This window comes from Corapipo altera, unplaced genomic scaffold (genome assembly GCF_003945725.1).
Source record: "Corapipo altera isolate COAL_440 unplaced genomic scaffold, ASM394572v1 56, whole genome shotgun sequence".
Lineage (NCBI taxonomy): Eukaryota > Metazoa > Chordata > Aves > Passeriformes > Pipridae > Corapipo > Corapipo altera.
Window position 1 is genome coordinate 5,127,108 of NW_020884896.1, and position 22,409 is coordinate 5,149,516.

Here is a 22,409-nt window from a genome sequence, read left to right on the forward strand (position 1 = left end):
AGTCCCTGCCAAGTTTTACAGCTTGGATATTGTATGATGGTAGTTTGCTAGCCCACTGTTCTGAGTGATGCTAATGCCACTCGGGTTTTATTAATATTAAATATTGGATTTAGCAGTTGCATAGCAACAGCAGAACATCTTATGTGCAATGTTTGACATTAAAAAAGGCAAATAAGGGAAGTATGAATCTATTCAAAAATTACACTAAAGACTGGTAAAACTGCCATGAAGCTGAGCCCTATTCCCCCCAAAAGCAAAGAGAAATGCAGCAAAGGCAGTATAAGCCCTGTGATGTCGTGTTCAGTCATTCAGGGCTCCAAAAGAGCAACTGTGTACAGTTAATCATGCAGAATACATTGAAAACAAAATCTTGAAAAAGGAGCTGCCTACTTTTTATAGTATTTTTTCTCTCCATTGTCACTGCTCTTAGAAGCTTGAAAAGAACATTTCTTTTCCCACCGATTGTCCTTTTCCATTTGGCAGATGATATTTTCCTGCATTTCAAATGGAACAGAAATTAACATGGCTGCCTCTGCTAAATTCCAGTTTCTATATTTTCATCATCTGTATTTCAGTGTCTGAGAGTTCACAGCAGGGCCAGTGGAAAAGTTGCAGGAATAACAGAAGAGAGAAAAAGAATGAAGATCTCAGTGTTTTAGAAATCAGTATTATTTATATGTCAGATTAGATTTTCAATATTGGTAGTATTTAGATTTCTCAGATATGTTCTTCACAGTTAAAGCAGCCACAAATTTAAGTCTTACAAATACTACTGGTGATCTTTACAATGAAAAAGATCTTTTGGATGTTAGTGTAAGAATTTAGAAAAAAAAAAAGGTTTAATGTTTTAAAACACACAACATTTATGAAGTGTAAAACAACTCTAAGTCCCAGAAGACTCTCTAGGAAGTGAAGAATTAGAAAAAAATAAATAAATCCCAGAACAAACAAAGAAAACCCTTAGTACTGAAGCAAGGGTGGAATAACTTTTTAAATGCAGAGGTTGTTACATACTTACTCCTATTTCACAATTGAATGCTCTGCAAGTAAAGCATTCCCTAAACCAACCTGTGACAAAAATCAGAATATGTATGTACCATTTTTATGCTAAGAGTAGCAAGCAAAGAAATTAAGACTAAAGAGAAGAAAAGAGTTGACTATGCAGTTTTCAGCATGGTCAAATTTCACTACTTTTGTCTCTGCATCTAAGCAGTTTTATTTTCATCTTTTCTTGGCATTTTTACCCATCTGTTATCAAATATTTTGTCATAAATTTAAACTGTACTGGTAGTTTGATGGCTAATGGTTTAAGATAAGAATTTAACACAACAGCATAAGACAACAATTTAACACAACAGTTTAAGTTAAGCTTTACCAAAAAAAAAAAAAAAAAATCCAGTTAGATCCTGAAGTCATCTTTTCCCTTAAAACTGAGAGCACTTGTAATGATTAAGTAGCTACCAGGCTCCTTGAGATAACAGTATTAGAGAAGTCAATAGTCCAGGAGAGGACTTTACTGGCTGATCTCTAGCAATGTGGATTAGCCAAAGACACATTCTCCACTACAAAAAACAAGAATGCAAGATCTTCAGAAGACGACAGGGATGCATTTCTGGAGTGCCATTGACACAGAGCCCAGCATGTCAAACACTGCTTTTTTTCACGTCAAGACAGCACAGCTCAAACATATCTTTGAATAATCACTGCACAATTCAGCCCTACATATGTATCTGGTCAAAGCAGTAAAGCTTGCCTTTAAGTTTGTGGCACAAATAATTTGGAGGGTAGTAAAAAAAGACAGGCAACAATTGGTCTGAATATATTATTACATAAACTGTTAATAAATAAATAAAAAAAATCAACATATCAAGGGTGCTGAAGGGAGAAAATAAAACCCAACATAATTAATTTTCAACTCCTCACCCCTTTTCTGTTCATATTAATTTAATCTGTGAATATCAATTTGTAAACTAAACCTCAGTTGACTAAATCAGTATCAGCCAGGGCAGCAGTTAAGTACAGTAGGTCAGAGAATCAGAACATCCTGAGTTGAAAGGGACCCACATGGACCATCAAGTCCAACTGCATTGAACCAATTGCAACAGAAAATAAGACAAGTGATTCATCAGCATTTATTTATAATAAACAGTCACCTTAATACATTGCAATTTGCACATTAAAAGGACAACTTCAAAAAGTTGGAAGTTGAGTCAAGTAACTTAAGGCATTAGTTGTCCAAATATTTTGTTTAAATTTCTTAACTATTTAAGAACTTATTAGGAACCATCAAAACCACAGGGAAAAAAATCTGACCTATTGAATGGAAAAAAAAAATTTAAAAACCCCAAAAAAACAAAAAAAAAACCCCACCAAAAAACCAAACCCCAAACCCACAATGTGACTAAGGGTAAAAGCACAAAGAGGAGACAAGAGGTTGGAAGATGCACAGGAAGATTCAGAGCAGAGGAGATAAATCAAAATCCAGAAATGTTACAAAGGTCAGAGAAGAGATGCACACAGCTTTAAAGTAAGCAAAGATCAAAAACAAGACACATGTAGATTGGGTTTTTTAGGTAATACAAATAAGAATATGGTAGTATATTAAGAAACATTCAACAGAATGGCATACAATCATTCACCAAAATTTATCAAAGTAGTGTTATTAACATTAACTTCTTAATATTCTATGGAGGTGTGTTGGGTTTTTTTCTGGGACTTACTCAAAGAGTAATTCCAGCAGTGTTTAATTCCAGAAAGTCCTGAAATATTGAGAAAGTCCCAATGGGCTTGAAAAAGAAAAAAATCATCTGTTTGAAATGTCAAAACATTAAACAAATAAGTACCGGAATCTCAACTCTGTAAAGGTTTTCAAAACCAAGAACAGTTCAGAGGACTACTGAGGAACTAACAGAAAAAATGGTTTTGATCAACATGGGCTTACAAAAATTCCTATTAGACGGGCAGGAAACTAAAATTTTTATTAACAATAAATATCATATAATATTTTACATTTTTTGGCTGGCACAACATATTTTGACTAAAACCAGACAGAAAAACACACCCCAAAAATAAAATAAATAAATAAATAAATAAATAAATAAATAATTAAAAAAACAAAAAACAAAAAACCTCCAAAACAAAACTCAGTCAAATAAATATAAAACAGATTCCAAATCAATTAAGTGACAGCTCTTGAAATGTTTGTGTCAATGGGAAACTACTGCTAGTGAGGTCCATCAGGTATTGGCTCTTGGCCTTGTGCCATTTACCGTTTTAGTCCTAGCTGGTGACTTGGAAGAAAGCAGTCACTAAATCTGCAGGAGCTACAAAGACAGGAAGAGCAGTAAGTAACAAAAGGCCCAGGTCACAGAGGCTGCTTACCAAAGCAAATGCAATTAAACACTACTTCGAAAGGGGGGCGAGGGGGGAATGGAGAAAGCCACAAATCACACATCTAGGAACAGGAAAAACAGCTTCTCAAAGACATGGCCAGATCCAGCAGCTGAAACTGGAAGCTGATCAAATTCAGCCAGACATAAGACACTCTTTAATTTTACAAGGGTCCAACTAAAGACAGAAGACATGCACTCCAGGACCAGACTGATGCTCTCCCTAGCCTAGGATTCTGAAGGTGTTATTTAGGGAAGCACAGGCTGGCAGCTAAGATCTATTCCCCTTTCCCTCTCCCCCAGCACTTAGATTCATCATGTTAGGAGCCTCATTAACTAGTATGAAGCAAGAGCCACCACCATCACATCAGGTTTTTATTGGATTTCTCATGCCTAGATTTTCTGGTCAAGATTGGTTATATTTATCCACAGCTATGGGATTTGAAGCAGGAATTAATTCAGAAAAATCCTACAGTCTATATGTAACATGGGAATTCTGTCCCTTTCAGGACAAAAATCTATTAAACTTGAATGTTTCAGTCACAGGCATCTTAATAGAAAAGCAAGACCAAGCAACAAGGGAGGGGAAAAAAAGTCACAGGACGGTTATTAATATACACTAAATCTCAGGACATGCATATAATTATAAGTTGTGAACATTCTTTTATTCATGCAACAAAACAGAAGATACTCCCATCCACCTATGATGAGAGATCCCGTTATCTGAATGATGTCCAATTAAGTACTCCAACTACAAGTTAAACCAACTTTGCTTTAGCTTCTGAGGGAACAAAGAAAAAGCTCTGCATCTCAAGCAATTTTTCAAATTTCACGCTTCCCCATTCTTGCTACTGAAACTGCACTGTTCAGGGATCTAATGCAGACATCCCTGCTCCAGAGGATTCTAGGGACATTAAATATCAATAACCTGACTCTGTAATAGCACTAAAGAAACATGCATACAGAAGAAAAGAACTATGGATATTAAGACAGGTACTGCTTAAAAGAACACGAATATCCAAGTTCTGTATAGCAACACACAGCTCTTCTGTACCTTTTTGCACCAAAACACCTTCGCTTCCAAAGACAAAATACAGAGCATTGCCTGCCTGCTGGGGTCCCTAAACAGGCCCTTGGAGCTCAAGAGAAAAAGAATTCTTTGGCCTTAGAGTAATGCTTTATTCACTGTAGAACAGCATCTCCAGTAGAGAAGTTTCATTTGAACCAATCAAGAAGCCAACGAGGTACATGTTGTGTCAAACAGCCATTTCACTGTTACAGTAACTTACCACAGCAGTAAGCTCAGAAATCAAAAAAGCAGCAAAAAACTACAAGCACTGTTGATATAAGTGCTTCTGACTGACTATCCATTCTGCAGGACTTCATTAAAATTCCACTACTAGTCTGTAATTTAAAAAAAAAAGCCGCAGCAGACCATCCTCACTCCTCTCCAACCATCCCTCTTAACCAAGCTATTCCTATTCCTCTGAGAACCAAGTCTAAGAACATTTTCTCTGATGCAATCCCAAACTCACAGCAACACATTTAAAATTTAATGAGCTAAGCATGACAGAAAACCAGCTACATATCTGAATTACAGCACTGCAATGAACTTGCCTTCACAGCAGAAAAGTGCCCTGCCAAATACCCTAAAAGAGGGTAGATCTCCCCCCTCTACAAGGAAGAACGGAGAGGCAAAGCAATAAAGTTACTGTCGCAGTGCAAGAAATGGAAACAGGCCTCCCCATCCAATGTTAGCACTCTAACTGGCAGATTATCTCACTGATTACAACGGAAAATTCAACCCCAAAAAACCAGAAGTGGCAAGCTATAAAGCTTGTTGCCAGAGTGCAGAGTATAGCAAGGCAAAAGGCAAAATACGGATCTTCTCCTGCTTCCCGTCCCACGAGGAATATTTTCGTGTGTATGATCCAATATCAAGAAGAGAATAACACAAAGGCATGCAACCCTCTTATCTCGAATCAGAAGTCTTGGAAGCAGAACTCAAGAAAAGCCAAGGACCCTGTAATGGCTGTCAACATCACCTCAAGATACAGCAACTGCTCTGGCAGGCTAAGCTGTATTCATGTGGATTTGCAGGGGTGGAAAGATCCTCCAGTTTGCAGATACTGCATCGCTGATCTGGCTAGTTGTTCAAGTCAGGGGTTGTGGGCTTCTGTTTTACATTTTATCTCAGGATTGGGAGGTTTATTGTATGACTGCCTCCTTTTCTTCACAGCCAGTCACCATCAATGCAGGACTTGACTGGAATCTTCTCATGTAAATACTTGCATTTTATTACTTTAGAAAGTAAACCAGAAAACACAAACATCATAAAACGGCAAAGAATGACAACAGAAGAGCTTGATTAACTACCAACTTTGCATGCAACCTTAAAAAGATAGTTTAAGGGTAGAATAAGATCTAAATTTAAAAAAACCCAAAATCAACTAAACTAAAATCCAAAGAAACAAATTTTAACACTAAAAATTGAAACAGGAGTTGCTTTTCAGTATTTCAATTCAAAGATGGTGCTCTTTTTTGTTCAACCTCCAGGTATGGAGTTCCAGCAGGCAACCAGGTACAACTTTCACTGAGAAGCAATTGTAACAATTAGCTAGAAAATTTACAAACAGATTAAGAGAGTCAAACGGCTCAAGAATGGGAAGGCACAACAGCACAAAACAGCATGGACCAGAAGTTTTATACAGAGACCCAAACGTTTCTCAAACTTGAGGCAATTTTTTCCAGCTCCAACAGTGTTGCATTGCTTATTGCATCAAAATAAAAACCCTGAAACTTTTTTCCCATTGGAGACAATCTGTTAATGCTTCACTCCCAAGCAAAGGTGAGATGACATTCATCAACTGCTGGTTACCCCACACTCCTTAAACACAAGCTTAAGAACAGCCTTGCAGTAGAGATGGCATTGACCTGTGTGGAAAATGTCTCCCACAAAAGAGACAGGATGTCCAGCAGCATCAATTCACTGCTGCACTTCATTTCATGGCCACAGTAATGCTTATATCAGCCTGAGTCAGGTGTGCTGTCAGGAACAATTTGCCACAAGCAGATATAGCAGAGGCCCAAGCCAGACTAAACCATGGAGGAACCCTCCCTTTCCCAAGGAAGTTGTATATGTGGAAGCACAGGACACCAGTAACTTCCACCCCAGCCTCAAGAGATATGCATTGGCATGGGGCAAAAGTGTAGAGGTGTGAGTTAAACTGGCTGAGGTATGAGCTATAGTTCATACTCCACAGCTGTCCTATTTGAAGAGGGTTGCCTTACCCCAGCAGCTGAGTCTTGCCCCACATTATTCCCTGTCTGCAACACAATCACCCACTGAAAACAGAATAGCTGAAACAATTTGCAAATAAAAATCAGCCCAGAAAGGGTAGGTACGAGCTGCCAAATCCACTTAAACAAGGACTACTATCAGAAAAAGCATCTACCAAACCACAGAGTAATCTAGAAAACTCTTGGAGTGTGACTCAGTTTCACCTTCTTTATCACAGGAGGTCACTTATATCATGATTCATTACTGAACTAACTCAATACATTATTCTTTTCTTTTTGGCTCTCAAGTTCTAGATACCCCTTTCACCATCTCTACAGAGATTTTCAGATCTATGCAGCAGTCTGCAAATGGGAATGAAAATGTGATTCTACTTAGGAAACTAGTTATATCACCCATCACTGAAAATATGATGATCTTCAACTAATAGACCTGTTAAAATAATTGAACATTTCTTAGTTGAGAAGGGAATATACTGAGCTTACCTGTAAGATAAAAACTGCCACAAGCACTTTTACTCTGCTATTTGTGATTGCAAGTCTGCCTGGTGTAAAACAAACCTCCATCATAAGCCACGACATAACTGCCCCCATGAAGGGGGGCACCTTGACTCCAGCTATCTCACAGCATCCTGAAAAATCTTATGATAAGCAAAGACACAACACTTTAAGTCAAGTGATTATTTCACTACACCACTGGTGAGTTTACCTAAATTCTGATTATGAAGCTAACAGAAGCAAAGAAGGATCGTGGAAAGAAAGCTGAATCATGATTACAGTGACTATGAAGTACACCTCCTGATGTTTTGAGAGGGCTTCCCAGAAACTCTGGAAAAGTATCTTTAGCGTTTTCAGATGGACAGGTCAGTTCTGCCTCAAAAGAAAGGATGGTCTAGGTGAAATCAGTGGGTGATACAGGCAGCTACACAAAAATTAAAGGGTAAATGAAAGCAGGGCAGGGGGAAAAAGTTATCCACCTCAAACAAAAACCCTGAAAACAAATCAGCACACAGAGAGGAGCATCTTAACACTGAAAAACACATAGCACAGAATTCATACTAGCTACAGTGTATATTAGAGTGACTAATTGTGATCACTGTAGTCAGATTTAAAAGTACACTTCAAGCAAGGCATTCCATGAGTCTACAACACAAGGTGCAAACCTAAAGGAAGCAGAGCTAAACTTAACAGCCCTCTCCAGCTTTATGGTGGTTTGAACAGCAACAATATCCAGAACAAAATGGTACAAAGTAAGCACAGGACAACTCTTGCACATAGGGAAGACAAAACTGTGTTACTATTGTGCCAACAGAACTAAATACTAGCAGAAATATTCTTACCCAGCCTTCAGTCACACCTCGGGTTGTGCCTATGCACTAAAGAAGCTGCAAGCCCTGGTATTCCTCTGGAAACAGAAAAGCATAAGCACAGCTGCTGACAACTTGAACAAAATATTACAGCAGCAAAACAATTCGGTGCTGAAATTAACTACGGGAACTGAGATTGCCAGATGTGATAGAACATTACTCAGTGGAGACCAGGAGCAGTGAACCTTCTTTAAAGAAGAAAAAACCACACTCAGAAGCAAGAAACTTGCAGTAAACAGCTGTAAGAAAGCCTCACCTTTGGGGATTAGCGGAAATTTTCCCAAAGAGCAAGTGACTGATAAATCTCTCTCACTTCTGATATGTACGTAATGTCTGCCACTGTTTCATGTAGCAACTCTTGGAATCTTACTAACCTGTTGGCTTCAGCTACACACCACCAATTCTGTAAGCTATGCCTGCAGGTGTGCTTCTCAGGAGAAGCACTCCAGTTTCTCTAAGGTATTTTGTGTTAAACTACAATCAGTGTTACACAGAGCTTTTCTCTCCCCTCCTTGACAGCAACATGGGACAGGAGGAAGGCTGCTTAACATCAGCATTTCTATTCACACTTTTCACTGGCAATATAAACAACTGTACAATAGCATACAGAAGACAAAGAAAAAAATAGTCATTTTTGCTTGCCTTACTTCTAGACTGGAACTACTTCCTGGCCTTGTTCAGTTATGTCAGCAGGAACAAGTGGCAAGACCAGTGACAGCTTAGACAACAACACTGTGGAAATCAAGACCTGTCTGACTTCTTCATTTGCTCACTCAGATTGCCTTTCCTGTATTCAGATTTGAGACAGACACCTGAAGTAATTACTGCATCAGAACTGAAGACCATAGCCAGGAAAAATCCCGTGGGATTGGCTGACACAAAAGTAACATGATACACAGATTTTATGATGGTCATTCAGGATTTCAAAGTTATGCCCAAGTATCCTTCCTGGGTAGCTACAGTGAATTTGGTGCCTACAGGTATATTCAACAACTTATACTGCACTTAACTGAGTTATATACACAGTAATTTCAGCTTCTACCATCATCTTTACATCTTCCTTAAGTCAAGCAGTTCTGTGCAGTTTTTTGACACTCCCCAGCCTTCACCATATCATTTATTCCAGACCTTCTAGAATTCCTGAAGCATAGCATATTATTGGCTTTCCTCAGTCAAATGTTTAATCCACTGTACTTTGGTTAAGGCCACCCTATTCCCCCACTACTTTCGTTTTTAGTCTTCCTGAAGTTCTTTGCTTGAAAGCATCACTTGTGATCTGAACTTGAGAGAAGACAGCAGTCCTACACTTTCTGAACACTAAGGTTCTCAATGTCATTGTGTTACAGCAGAATCTCAGGACATGCTCACAGTTAAACAAATTACAGGTTTCTAGTCAAAAACATCAAATTGTTACAAAGATAAAACATCCAGAGGTTAGACTTCTAGAACAGCCAGCTTTGGTCTAATTTTACAACTGGTATCTCAATAAAAAGGTCTTAGTAGACAAGGACAAACCTCGGGTTTGTTCAAAGAATGAAGTCCCTATTAAGGATGATCAGCAGATCTAAAACCAATTCTTTGGTACTAAGTGAAGAAATACTGGTAGAACACTCGGCCTTCTAAGAAACTGCCAATCACAGATCCTGTGTTCCAAATCAGAGTTATATTTTCCAGGTAACCTACACACAAATCCTCTCAAGCTTGCACATTCCACACTATGTGGTATTGCTTAATTCATTGGAGACTGAAATATCTCTAACAACCTCTATATGAAGAAACAACAGAAACACTTCACAGTTTTGAGTGCTGCTTTGCTAGAAGCTTCAGCTTTTAAGATGAGGGTCACTGTCCACTTATATCCAAAGCAGCTCTTTTTGTAACTTTGGAATACTTCTTTCAGAGCAAAATCTCAGAACTTAATTTCCTAATCCATGGCTAGGAACTGCCAGCAGTGCAGCCATATTAACAGTGAAGGAATTTGACACGAACTGTGCTTCTGCAGGCTACACCCTAATCATCTGATCCTATGGGATTAAAAGGCTACAGAAGCACTAACAGATATTCAAAAGTTACAAAATAGGTTGATGTCTACAACACTTCATAAATATCTTCCCCTACATTCTGTAGGGAAAAAGCGACCTTTTCCTATGAAACTTTCTCTAAAAGAAAAAGAGCATCATGCACATGTAAGGAACAAAGTGTGGCATAAAGAGTGAACAATAATTTGCTAAAGACCATGTGTGCAAAAAGCATTAATAACTACTTCATGCAAGTGCCTTGTTCCCCACCACTGTCAGTTTTAGACCTTAAATACTCTGAAGGTCATTTCAGATATAGCCAACTTTTTTTTTTAATTATTTCTCACTCCAGAAATATTTCCAGGTTCAAGGAATATTAGACTTCTAGAACATATTGTGCTTCAGCAGATTTGATAAACAATAATACTCAATGAGTCTTAAATTCCCTCCAAAAGCTTGTAAGCTACCATAATAAACTTATTTTTCTATCAAACCAGAGGAATAATATCAAAGGGGTGAGTGAAGGAAATCAGCCACTGAAACAAAATGCAGTGGGATACTAGAACAAGTGTCACAAAACACTGCACTTTCCTAGCACTAGTTCTTCTTTTGTCAAAGTAGCCAAGCTAAAGAACTGCAATTTTACCTAAATATATTGCCCATGTACAGAGCTGAACAGTACAAATTAAAATCCAAGCAGAGAAACTGTACCTAATTACTTAAAATGTTAGCCACGAAGGTAGGCAGCAGTTTTAACAAAAGAAATTCAAACCACATGAAGAGAAGGCTCCTTTCATTTACAAGGGGGAGAGAACACACTGGAAAAGTAAGGCTGCAGAGGAACCTGCAAAATCCACAGCTACACAAGGAACATTGCATTCAGCATCCTAGCTACTTCAGTACTTTAAGTACTTGCTTAAACTAGTGTTCAATAAGTAATTCAGTTAAATATAGTGGTAGTTGAACACACTCCAAGAGGTGGCCGAGTCGGAAAACCAACATTTTTTAAAATAGTGTATTAGTTTAATGCTGACTTCTTTATCTTTGAACTGCTAATTACTGCCATACAATTACTTACATAACAGAAAATATGCAATACTTCATTTTGCAATACCTACAACACAGTCACAAAACACATTTTTAAGGAAGCTGCATTATCAAATCTGCAAAAATAGTTTAGCATAGGGTTTACTCTTCCTGACAAATGGCTCCTTACAAGTCCCAGAATAATATGACCTGTGATGCAGGGAATCAAAAAAAAAAACTTCAGTGTGCAATTTTGTTTTTTGTTAATACTTATTTGATGCAAGTATTTCTATAGGTATTTGACTATTTCAAGTATTTAAAAATCTCCATGCATTCAGAAGTCTGAAGTGGTCTTTCATAAATGTCTTGAACACAGTCTAAAGATTTTATATGTTCGTGGATTAACCTACAGTTAATCTTATTACACAAAGAGCCAACATTTTCAAGAATGAGTGTTAAAGCTGTAACAGCAAATAAGCTCATTTTTAAAGCAACCCTGAAATTCTTTTTACTCCTGCACCCATTTTAAAGTCACCAATAAGCACTAGTCAGACTGCAGAAAAACTGTTTCTACCAGCAGGCTTCTGAATATGCATAATGCCAATAAAGCTAATTACATTTTAAAAAAATAATAATCTATGTGCAATTAAGATACTGGCAACATTTTAATGCAAAAGAAAATGTTTAAATATACTAACATCCTAGTCTTGGGATATCCAGTCAAGCTACGCAAAGAGATGTGTTTGTCCCTTGCATACTCCCAAATGTGGAAGTAGGATCAGAAACTGGATCTGGAAGAAAGGGTAAACAGCACGTTAGTTAAATTCACAGAGGATACTATGTTCGGAGATGTTGCAAACATTAGTGAAGGCAAATACATAAATGACCTAGAGAGAAAATAAAATTCATTTGGAAACAAAAAAGTCTCATGAAAAATAACTCCAAACACTCAATGTAGAGGAATGACAAGCGTAGGGGAAGAAAATATAAAATGAACGAAACCTAGAAGCAGCAACAGTGGAAAGTCAGCTAAATATTTGCATTGAAAGACAGCTTGGAGTTGCAGAGGCATCAAACAAAGCAGGGAAATTAAAGTTCTTTCTACAGTCCTTGAGCCAATAACAATAGCCACCTCTTTGCACAATTGCCAAGGACTGAAAAATTCCCCTTCACTCCCAGCAAGTGGAAAGCTCCTCTCAATGGCAAATCAAGTTCTGCAGGAGGTAGGGTTTAATTTTTTTTAAGCTAAGTTAACATACGGTTAGCATAAGCCTACGCAGCAGGCTCTTCCAGTACTTCTGCTGCTCGTGGCTTTGTGCAGAACAGGAGGAAGCTAACAAAATGAATCCATTTTTACAGGTGCAACTCAACCTCATATTGTTCAGATTTATTCCTACGGTCCTTGAGAAAAGAAACTAAAACAGCTCGTTCAGGAATAAAAATCCTTCCTTCCCCATTTACTTTTTGCCTTAAATTTACTTTCCCAAGAATGACATCCACTCATCCATCAACCTGCACTATCCAGCTTTAATGGCAAAGATAACAGGAGGAAAGAACAGACTCCACCTTTAGAAAGGCTACAAGAGGATCCCCACCCACAGCAGACACAAATATAAATGCAAAAGTTTAAGTAACCAGCATTCATCTTCAAGGATTGTCAAGCCTTTGTTTTTCAGAAATACTTCTAGGTGCAAACTAAGAACCATTTATCGTGCTTCATTCCCAAATTAACAAAATAGGCTAATTTTGCAGGATTTGTTGTTACTCTCAGTAACAAGGCAACCATGTAAATGCTTTACACTCATGGCAGTCCACAGACAAAAAAGAAAAACACACAAATGAACAAAAAACCCCAACATTTTAACAGAAGCCATATTTCTGCCTATCATGTCGCTGAATCTTAGGAGAAGTTCCAGCATGGAGGTTCATGCTCCAGTTTATGCATCTCATCATCATCATATGTAAACAGGAGGCTGAAGGTTTTCCCTCCTCTTGACAACTGCTAAACTATGTGATTTCTGAAATTAATCATCCTATGAGCGTCTACAGCTGCTGCTTGTGGTGTGATGGCAAGAAAAATGAAACAGCTCTTACGAGTTTGCCTCGTCTTTCCCAGTAACTGGTTAGCCCTGCTTATTTCAACAGAGATTTAAACAAGAGATTCCCAGGCATCCCTCAAGCCAAAGGCACAGGGAACACAGGTTTAAAGGGTACTGTAGGTACCATTTTAAGGTAGTTCAGACTATAAAGACAGTACAGAACCAAGAACCACATCACCTCATTGAAGAACTCAATGCATCTTAGGAAGACACAAGGCTTTGGATGTAACAAAAATTAATTTTTGCTTTTTGCATCAGGGGACACTGGCAAAGTATCTCTGTAATCTTTTGCCCCTTTTGAAGGATCAGTGCTAGCATGAGCCAAAATTCATGGAGGCAAACTCCAATCAAGCCTACAGATTCAAAGCTCAGCCTCCTGACCAGAACTTTCAGTAGCAACAGCAGGTTTTGCAGCCCTTCCCTGCTCCATCACTCATTCCTACCCCTACACTCCATCAGTTACACTGTACAGGTCCATGAGACTGCATGAGACAAGTGTTTTGTACACACACATCTCACCTTTTTTTTTTTTTAAAGCAGTAACTTCTACAAGTTCACCTTGCATGAGAATGGCTGTTCAGGGTTAAGACAAAGGTTTAACTAGCCCAGAACCCCAAAAGTGTAAGTGGCCACACAAGGGGTTGCCTTAAACAATGTCATCATGAAAAGCATGGTCAGAAAATCCCAGAATACATCTGCTCAGGAACTAGATGTGTAGCTACTGCTTAAAAGTCTGTTCAAGAACAGAGCACGCAATTGCTCCGATTTGTTAGATGTGTAACTGCCCTGGACTCCTCCTAAGTGAAAAACACAGGAGATGCACGTTACAGTGAAGATGCTGGAGATTCAAGGGCTATTAGAACAGAAAGGAGATAGAGTCAACAATATCATGTGCTCCATAGGTTTTGGCAGTGTGCTGCAGAGAACAGATGAGACACACAGGAAGGAGCAGGACAGACTCCTGCGGGAGAGACCATCATACACATCCCGCAGCTCCAATGGAAGGCAATGGGACCTACTGCTGAATGAGCAGACAGATATTTTCTGGGAGTGGTTCTTATTCCAGTATTCTCTCCTGAATGCAAAGCTGGTCTGACACAGATATCTCTGTTCTGCTCCTTGGTCAACTGTTAAGATTTACTGGCTGAGGAATCTCAGAAGATGAACAGCACAAGTGCTGAACTGCCCTCAGCTCTACCTGTTTTTTCCCCTGGTGACTCCTGTTTGGAAGCAAGCCCTATGACAACTTTCAACCTTGTGTTAACAGAAAAACCCTAAACCAGCAGTCATGTTGAATATGCATTGTGACTGCCTGACCACCCAGAAAGCCCAGCTCAAACCTGCTCAACTCACACATCTTGTGATCAACCTACATATCCTCTGTGGTAGAGATTGTTTCTTGGTGAAAAGAGAAGATACTGAACTAAACCAAGAACGCTTCACAAGGTCTGGTGTAATTAGGGGCTGACTACCCTCAGGAGGCTCCCGTGGCTAGAAACCCTACCGTTCCTGCCATTTGGGAGAACACTGCCTTCAAACAAGCTCTTTCAGCACGGGCCCATCCCTCCAACTGGCATCATAAACCTAAGGTGCATGGTACACTATCAGGGATTGCTGCTGTTTCCTTAAAGCCCAAATATGCAGATCACCCAGACGGGTAAACAGAATCCCTTCCTTTAGGCCAACAGTCAAAAGTGTGTTGACTCTAATTCAGAAGGAGAAGAATTTAGATCACCACTATGCCAAAGGAACCAGAGCAAAGAAATACCTATGAGAACTACTACTATGGCATATAAAGATAGATTCAGTTGTTTCGATCACTTTTTGCTGACAGTAACTTGTGATGACCCTAATGTCTCCCTTACAGCATCAGTTTCTTTGTAATTTTCTGTTAATTTTCTGAAAAACAAACATATTGGATATTTATCTACTCACTGGAGACATACTGCAACTTGAGACACATGCACTAGCAAGGCAGCATCAAGAGCAGAACGAGGCTTACCTGACTCAAGTGCTTTAGAGGGGAAAAAATTCAGCAGCGGTAAAACATGTGTGCATGTAGAATGTATGACTGCAAAATATACTGTTTAAAAATGGTTAACTGCAAGAAGTGGAGTTAGAAGACTCAATATTCCACAATTCCCTTATCCCAAGTCACTAGAAGACAGATTACTGCAAACTGAAGGCTACTGTCACAGGGAAGTTCATTTTGCAGCATGTCTTCAATGTTTTGAAGCTATGATTACTGATCACCTGGCACTTTAATCCATGATAAATCCACCTCTCCACTGAAAGAGCTGATCCCACTCATCCTCCCCACCCCCCCCAGAGGCTCACTCATCTTGCATTTGCACAGTAACACGACAAGATGGTTCAGGGATCAGTTCCCTGATCCAACCCAGCATGAATCTACATGAAGTGAGGGAAGTGTCACAAAGGGGGTGGCATGATCACCCTTCTCTACAGCATTTTAAATCTATACTAGATTAAAAACTGCCATGTAACCATGAACTGTGTTTTCACAAGAGAATTCACTTCTACTGCTGTGCACCACTTGGATATGTATTCTATTTTCCTGTGGTGGAATCAACATCTTTCTCAAGGAATCTTATATATTAAACATTAAACAACTATGTTCTCCCATACTGCTCATTTAATTAAATGATGTATGAAATTCTGATTTCTCAGAAATTTCCACAAGAGTTACTCCCCAAACCTGCACTACTATAAACATAACACAAATTTGCACAATTCAGCAAGGTCTGTAATGTGAACTTGCAGTTTCTTCAATATCAGGGTGAACTGCTTTAATACAGTTGCTCTAGCATAACCTCTTCTTTATTTTAAAATGGAAAAAAGTCTACTGAATGTTTCCTATAGGATCTTCTACATACACTAAACATCACGTTTAGGACATATATAAACTCTAATCAATACATTTCATTATTTTTCACCAAAATAGTGATGTTGCACAGAGAACAGTTTCATGCCTTTCCAGAAATCTGACCCTCTTATATTACATTACAGCAAGTTGCTTACATTACTGTGATAATACAGTTAAAAAATAGATAGCATCATGTTTAACTTTATTCTGGAAAAAGAATAACTCATGGCCCAAAAGCCAACAGTAGTTTCATTGAATATTCTTGAGGACCATTTTCCAATGTTGATTTCCTTAAAAGAAAGATTCAAAGAACCCATCCAGGCAAATCTCTATGCTGTCCTAACCCTTAATTCTTTAACTGAAAACAATAAGCTTTTTTCCTGGTGAATTCTATTCAATTTTTTAAGCTTAAACCAACAACAAAACAACAACAACAAAAAAAAAGCTCCCCCCAAACCCATCACAGAACCTGCCTCCCTTCTCCCACCAGCACCACCCCAAACACCAACCCTTAAGTTCCATGCTGGAACTTTATATAGTTCTTTCTACCTGATGGGAAGATCAGGTACTTACCTGAAACTGTTTTTCCCCTAAAAAGGGAAATATTTTAGTCCATTTCCCAAAAATGCTTTAAGATGTATTTGGAAGATTATAAGAGTATAGTCTGTAGTTTCAGTACCTTAAAATTAAATAGACATGACTTCCCTTCACACAAGTCTCTTAGTTATGCTTACCTCACATTAAAAAAAAAGCCCAAAACCACCTGCACCCCCCCAAAAAAACCCAAACCAAAGTAAGCCCCAACCACCACACCATTAGAAACATCTATTTAAGGTGATATTTTTATGCAAAAGTTATTTCATTTCTCTGGTTGACCTTCCATTTTTCTTGTCTCTGAATTTCACAGAAACATCTCTAAATTAAACCATCTGTGCCATTTAGTATGGCACTCAGACCCAACTTAATTTAGAAGCAGAAAAACAAAAACTTTACAGTTCTTTGTTTTAGATGCACCTTTACATTCCTTCAGTGGATATAAACACGGCAAGTAATTATACAGCTAGTGAAGTTTATCATCTCCTTTTCCAAAAGCACTCTTTGTGAGGTTTGACCCCCATTTACATTAAATCTGGATTTTCAAGAGACCTAGTTTTAGAGAGATATTCATTTTCATCCACTGGTTCCAAGAGGAAAAACTCTTGGGATATTTCAAGGCTATGATGTCCTGCTATCTCATTTTTGTCTCTATCTTGCCTACCTCCCCTCAGGTTGAACTAACAGGGAGGAGTCACCTGAGTTAAAGAGTGCATTACCAAGGAAATGGAAAGCCCGTAGACAAGTATTTTACATGTCATTTTGAAAAGGAGAGTAAGCTTATGACCTTCTTTGAGGTCACCTGAAGCAAGAGATCCATTTCCCAGGACCATCTGACTCGTGCTGCTTCAGACCCCAACCCTGCACTGAGTGTGGACTGACAGCAGAGAGTGAGTCAGTTCCTGCACTAGCAGCCAAAGCCCAATTGCACGCTGGCTGCCATGCTGACAGAAAGCAGAAACGTGTCCTCAGGAGAGCCTCACTTGTCACACGTAACCACAAGGTGCTCCAGCAGGCATTGGTGTCCTTCTGCAGCCACTGGGAACAGATGGGTTGTAGCTCAGAGGCACAGGACACCACTTACAGGGATTCCTCTACATACCCACAGCCATGGCTCTCATTCCGGCCCACAGCCCCTGCTCAGACCTACCTTGGACATCTCAGCAAAGCCAAGGCTTATCAAACCTTGCCTTCAGGACCCAGCTTACAAACAGACCCCAATATAGCTGCATTGGCAAAACTATGGGGCAGCAAACCAGTGTTCAGAGCATGATTTATTTATTAAAGAAATTTCTGCCGCCACCAACAGAATGTCAAAACTATTCAATAAATTCAGCACTCTTAACCCTTCAAGTCTGCCAGTACAAATCATCTCAGAAACTAGCTCAGTTTGCTGCTTACAGGCAGATTCATGAACACCCTCCCAGGCAGCACCATTGCATGCTGAGAGCAAAGATCCATCTGCCTTAAAAACAAGATCAGAGGATCGCTTATCTCTTTGCCCAAACTGAATATGAAAGAACTGTTCTTCTTCCCTTACAGCAATGGAAAGCCCTCCAACTTTCAGACAATAGAAAAGACAGACAGGAAAGAACATCAAGCAGGTTACAGGGTTGGGATGCTGAAATGCCCACAGACATGATAAGCAGAAGGTGCTGGTTCCCTGGGAAAAAGTGTTTTTGCATTGACTTTTTTTTTTTAAGTAGGTTTAGTAGTTTTAGTCCTGAGGGGGAAAAAGTTTCCAAAAATAACTGCTTACTTTCTGAAGTTTGTGAGGTGTCATCACAAGCTCATTTAGCTGCTAAAGTTCATCACCATGCCAGTAAGTATAGACCAAAGCAGCTGTGATCGACTTCTTGATACATGCCTCCCTCTCAGCCATCTCCCATTATATATACATCAAGCTGCGTAAGGCATTTCCTATCCTAGGGCCAGGAGCAGCCCTTGGGCTACGAGGGGTTGAGAAAATTTGAAGGCCTATCTGCTGTTCTTATTTGGAGCACAGAATTCAGTTCAAAGTACAAGCAGCAGGAAGATACAAATTCAAGATTAGTCACAGGGAAACAGATGATTTAGGAACAAGAACCAATCTGTCATAAGCAAGGAGCGCAGCCTCCATGGCCAAGTCGACTACAGTTCTGCAACAACTTTAACTTACAAAGTCAAATTTTAATCTAATTTGAAACTGAATAACTTGTGGAGCAGAGTAACCTCTGAACTCATTCAATTTTGTACTGTTAGTGTGCTCAGCCTGTGATCTCAGCTATGGTTCTAGCAAAACAGAGCGAGCTGGAAGAGTGGTCAGGATGGAGACTATTTGGGCTTTGATACCCAGAACAGCAGGGCACCCAGAGACACCAACAGCTTGGTGTCCATCTCATACTTCAAATACCTTCTAGTCATTAAAATGAATAAATCCATGTCCTCTTGAGACCTGAAAGGTGTTCTACCTGTTGTTCCAGGGCATCTGCCAGTGCACTGCACAGAGACTACATCAGTTTACACTCAAGCCTGCGTATTAAAAGTTCCCTTCACAACCATGTAAGGGAGGAATGCAGTGAAATCTTTAGATCTATGACAAACTAGCAGGAGTTTGGCCTTCACAGCGAGGTTCTTGGAAGGGAAAATACAGAAGCTCTGAGTATAGGGAGTGCAGCACTTTAAATAGACCTACTTAACACCACTCTAACCTTTTTCCAGAAGTCAGCTTTCAAGTTGAAGTTTTCCAGGCTTAGTATCCTCCATGATATCCATTTTTGGATAAAATATACTTTTAAATAGTGAAGTATGAGAAGAGGAAAGAAAGAAAAAAAAAATCAATCCTAAATCTAATAGATGACTAAATATCAGCTCATACTCCTTAACACCTACAGCCACTTTGGAAAGGAAAAACAGTCCTTGTTTACAAACCATTAGGAGCAGTAATTTTCAAACTGTGGGCTCCTGAAAAGCATAAAAGACCCCACACAATTTAAACTATTGGCAATAGCCTTGTTTTTCCACAGTTGCTCCTTGCCAACTCCAGGTTGAAAAAACACTGATTTAAGAGAGCCCTGGCAAAACACAGTTCTTCTCTCCATGGTTCAGGCTTGTTCAAGAGATAACTACAGCATCTGTGCTGAATTCAAAAGATCATATGCAAAATGGACCTCTGGGTGGCCTGTCTCAACTAAGCACTGAAGCTCATTCCCAAATCACTGCACATCACTCCAGGAAAACTGCAGAGGCAAGACCAAGGGATTAGATTTTGTGAAGAGTCTACAAAAATACTCCTGTAAGATACAAGAACTGGGTTCTCAGAGCATCTTACCATACAGTTCTAGATGATTACATTTTTCTTATTTTATATGAATTCACAGGACTGACAAGGAAGACAGAACATATAAAAAACAAGAGAAATGTGCCAGCAGTCATTAAGCATTTAACCAGAAACACCAAAATTAGTGTTATACTTGCTACAATTTTGTCCACCGAGTTAGAATAAAGAAAACGTTCATGAGAAGTATTTTGAGGGAAAAGTTACTTTTTCCCCTCTCCAAGAGACTTTGACTCTTCATTTTTACAAAGCCATGGTACACAACACATTTTGAAGTATGGATACTCATCTAAACCTACACATAACTAACACTTCACACTTAGTTTTCCCCTCACACTTCTCCATCCTTCACTCAATCTTGTAATACTTTGATAGCTAGTAAGCTACAGTATGCAGATAAAGGATAACCACTAAAGTCACTGAAACGTTCTTCTTCTAGTTGAATAGGAGCAGAACTTTGCCAAAGGACATTTCAAACTAGCAAGGGACACTCATCCTACCTAGCAGTGAGGACAATTAAATCAAGAAACAATCACTGAAACAAAAGTACAGAAGTTTTTTCTAAGAGACATTTTTTTTCACTTCTCATTTTGGAAGTGGACACTATCAGATGGTTGTTTTTTCCATAAGATAAAAGTAAGACTCTTGAGAGAAATCCCAGAAGAGAGATTCTAGTATCATATAAACTTAAGTTTCACTAATGACTTCAAAACAGGAGAGAAAGCTAGGGATAAAGTAGCAATGCTCCTTCTTTTCTAAAGAAAGATTGCTTTTAGGTTTTTTTAGGTCAGAAAGGGAAACTACCTCCATGCTTTCCTATTCTCTTGCTTTTGCAGAGTGAAATGGAAGTTAAGCATCCACCTCTGCAAACATTCTGTTCATGCAAAGGATACAACAGCATGTTTTCGGAAAAGCATCTAAAGATCATGACAAAGCATCACCTAGAAAGCAGCTCTCATCAAATATTAAGCCAGGAGGTGACCAAACTTGAGATAAGGTCTGCTGTAACACTAGCTTATCTTCAACTTGTTCATGATGAGGACAAAATGACCACTAAAGAAGCCAACAGCCAAGCAGAAAGCCGGGTTGCTATGAGCATTTAAACCAAATTTTGTGCGTTCCAATACACAAATACATTTCTTAAGAAGCCCAAGACCGCAGGACACAAGGCACAGCTGAGAGAACTCTTCTGGCCACACGACTCCTCAGCTGAAGTGCCCAAGCACACCACTCTGACTAATCTGTGATGCAGTTTCAGAACTGGCCCACGTGTTTGTCCGCACGTTAAGAGCAGGCAGACCACTTAAGAGCATTATGCACACAAAGTGCCGCGGAGAGTTTAACAGGCAGACCGGCCCGCCTGTGCAAGGCTGGAGGCGGAGCTCAAAGGTCTTTTACACAGGTAACAGAGCAAGCTGCCTCCTGTTACATATGCAGATAGCAAAGGGAGCCAAACAGCACATTGCTGCAGTCTAAGTAACTACAAAGGAGCACAAGGTGAGGAGCATCACCACTAAGTACTGCCCTGGAAGTATTAGAGTGGGGAATTGCAGGCTGTGGGCTGAAGCTTTCACATCCTTTTGTTAGTGCAACCAACAAAAAAAGAAATGAAGAAATTAAGAACTCTATCACTTGACTACCTGTTCCTCTTCCTACTCAGGCAGTTACTCCATTTTCAAAAGGACCACCATCCCGACCAGGGAGGTCAAAGGACCACATCAAGCACTCACCTATGCAATTCTCTCCAGTTAGACACTGAAACATTTGTACTATAAGCATACACAAAAAACATTAAAAGACAACCAGGAAAGTTCTCACAAGTAAACTCAGCTCAAGAGTTAAGATTGCCTGGTGGCCTCTGATGTCTTTCCACACTGCTGAATTCAGCTTCTGAAAGCTTCCTTTGTTAATGAATACTGAGCTCTTGTCCAGTCCTCTTTTCTCCCCCTCTTCTCCCTCCCATAAAATATCACAGTCCTCGGGGCATAAGGAACATCCTTTGTCTTTCTGCAAGTCTTCCCTGTGCAGCCACTTTGCCACCACTTCTGGAAAATGCAACAGGAACACCATCTTTTCTCTTCTCTGTAAGAAGAGTGGAAAAAACGGATGGAGACACCATCTAATAGCAATTTTACTATGAAGGAAGTGGTGTCCTGCAGAAGTGTTGCAAAACCACAACCTCCACTTCATCTTTCATGTGCCAGCAGTAATCATGTGTAACTCAAATCTCCTACTCAGCTTTGACAGCTGCATTTTTTTGTTAACTCACCATAAAAGAACACATGATACTACACACAACGTACGAGGCGAACCAAATCTTGGGGTAAAAGGTAAGTGACTTAAAAGATGTCCAGAGAAATAATAGCAAGGCATTCTTTGACAGAAAAAGAAACAAGCTGAATCTGTCATTTCCCAAAAG

The 22,409-nt window shown here is 39.3% G+C and overlaps 1 protein-coding gene across 1 annotated transcript in view; it reads right to left on the reverse strand.

Moving 5' to 3' along the window:
- The window catches only part of LCOR (ligand dependent nuclear receptor corepressor), a 70,782-nt gene extending 58,968 nt beyond the window's left edge, over positions 1-11,814 (reverse strand). The window contains exon 1 of the mRNA XM_027647838.1: positions 11,796-11,814. The gene's annotated coding sequence lies outside the window, so the exon portion shown is untranslated. The remainder of the gene's footprint in view (positions 1-11,795) is intronic.
- Positions 11,815-22,409: the final 10,595 nt, after the last annotated feature.